Here is a 2786-nt window from a genome sequence, read left to right as displayed (position 1 = left end):
GTGGCCAGTCCAGCAGCCAGAGGTGCTGGCAGAAGGAACGACCAGGAGGTGGTTTTGCTGCAGTGTTTCCTTGGTTGCAAAAAGGCATTCACCTGAGCTGCTGAGCTGATAGAGGGCCCCGTGGAGCTGCCCGAAGTGGCAGAACATGACTTTATTCCACACTGAGTTACACAACTCTTCGTAGTTAGACAAAGTATTACTTTCATCCCACCATGGTTTAATTTACTCCTCGCTCTCTATGTGATTAGCCATTTAGTACTTGCTAATATATCTAATTTCCACAGGCTCTAGGTGATGTTTTTAAAAAAAGAAAAAAAAAAATTGAACCTTCCATGCAAAATATCCTTTTGAGAAATGAAATAACTATCTCCAAGGCCTAACTGAATTACACTCTTATCAACTAAAGGGAAATAATCCACTTGAAACATGAAATACAAGCGGAATGAAAAGCCTTTGCAAGTTGCAATGGAAGAAGAACACAGTATGAGTCTCAAATAGCTCTGCATTATCCATATGCGAAAATACATTTTTCTTGGAATCATTCCTTCTTTCAATATATAATGAAGTTTCTCAATTGCTCACCCTTCCACCCCCCCTTCTAATAGAATAAAAGGGAAATAATCTCTATATTTGCAAAAGTCCTGAGAAGAGGGCTCAGATTGTTTGGAGCTCGGCAGGACTACCTTCTACAGATGTTGATGAGATTTCTTCTTTGTTTTGGGGGAGAACAGTTGTATTTGCTGAATTATGCTTTGGTGTTTAATTCTCATTATTTGGACTTTCCAGCACAGCTATGTAGAAACCCTCAGTCAAGATATTCTCAAAACACTGCCTTTCTCCATGATTTTGCTTCTCCTTGTAAATACGAAGAGCCTGAAGGAAGAAATGGGTTTATGAGTAAAAGCCACAGTCCACATGGATTCCCTTCTGGGAAGGTTAATTCAGGTTTCTGATTAAAGAGTCTAGTTTCTGTCTCTTCTTTTCTCTTTCCTGCTAAAGAGAGTCTTTTATCCTTTGTAATAGGGTTATTGAGTACCGTCAGGTTGAATCACTGGAACAACTCTCCTTAGAGCAAATAGAGAGTGAAAGTTAGTCTGGATAATGACTCAGAACTGGGCAAAGATCTGCCTTGCCTGGCCAGCCAGGGCAGAAGAAGAGCAAAGTTCTTCTCCAAAAAGGAGGACTCCTATCCGCCGCTGAGCCCAGTATCCCTGTGCTCCCAGAGTTCATGTTTTAATTAACAGCATAGAAAGCTGAACAGAGTGGGATTTGATGCTTGTCTCCAGATGGCATTTGTGGTTTGCTTTCCTATTTCATTTCTTTTTGTATTTCATGTAACCAACATGAAGGAGTTTCATCTAATTTTCAGCTTTCAGTCCAGAGATCTGGAAAAACTGAGAATGACATCACTTCTGCAAATAGAAAGTGTAATTCTGTAGCAAAAGGTGGTCAGAGTATTTCTTGGTGATAGTGTCGGATGTAGCCATTACACCGTGCAGGTAGGAGACACCCCGCAGATCTGTGGCACCCAGCAGGTGGGTGACACCCGGCAGGTGTGCAGCACCCTGCAGGTACACGGCACCCGGGAGCCATTCACAGCTCACAGAGCTGCAGCCCACCTGCAGTCCCAGCACATGCTGCTTTTCTTGCCTCTTGTGACCCTTTTCTAAATTTCTCTCTTTTAAAAATTATTACTTACTATCCATATGAGAACTGCAAAGGTCTTTGTGACCCAGAGTGGAATGTAGAAGCCATCTCCTTGCTGAGTTTTTAGGATGCCAGGATCACAGCGTGATTTATACAGATTTTCCTATCCAGGCAGAAAACGAGGGATAGGCTGCAATAAGCCCACCCAAGCATCATTGCAACAGGCGGTAGATCTTGAATTAACAACAACTTGCAGTGCTTTTTATGCCTAGAACAAGGAAACTAAATTCACGGATAAATGAAACTGATTAAACATGCTACTATAAAAATTAAAGCTTTCCTTGTTTGTTTAGGGCTTTTTTTTTTTTTTTTTTTTTTTTTTGTGAGGGTGTTTTTGTAGCTTTGGTTTGATTTTGTTTTGGGTTTTGTTCTTTTTCAGTACTGCAGCAAATCTGCAAACAGATCTGCAAACTGCTGCTGTGTTTGAAAACAGCGCTGGAAACTGCAGCGCTGGCCTCGCTTTTAGCCCCACGTGTAACAGACTTTTACCACTGGGCTTTTAAAAGTCTCCAGAGGGGCGTGTGCCAAAGACTGCACACTCCAGCCACCCTCACGGCCAAGTCTCTTACATCGGCAAGGCGTGATAGGGGTAGCTGGGGGGAGCCCTCTGGTATTGCTCCCCATCTTCCCTTCAGCACTGCAGAAATCGTCCTCACTTGCCGTCTGCGAGACCTTTGTGCCCACTGAAGGATTTCCTGAGGCACGCGTGAAGAGAACCCTTCTCCAGGGCACACACAGCACATCAGGCCATGGTGGCAGCTGGTTGCATGAAGATTTTAAAGCAGCTTGTTAGAGAACTGAGGTCCTGCTGAACTTCCCGTACAGCCAAGGTAACTCTTTGGTGTCTGAGGTGCGTGGAGGGGACAAATCATCGGGTTTGCTATCGTGTGCTCCTGAAGTCAACCATCTCAATGGCCTGGACAGTCCCAGCAGGGAGCAATGAGCATTAACTCTTACTAAGGTGGACTCCACTTAGAATGTCTTATATCGATGCTGCCCAATTGGCTATAAATGGTATTTATCGTTTGGGGGGTTTTTCTGCTCCCATAAACTGATGCAGACACTTTGGGTCTTTGGCA

The sequence above is a fragment of the Athene cunicularia genome (assembly GCF_003259725.1).
Source record: "Athene cunicularia isolate RWA chromosome 23 unlocalized genomic scaffold, athCun1 chr23_part1, whole genome shotgun sequence".
Taxonomy (NCBI): Eukaryota; Metazoa; Chordata; class Aves; order Strigiformes; family Strigidae; genus Athene; species Athene cunicularia.
Note: the sequence above shows the minus strand (reverse complement) of the source record.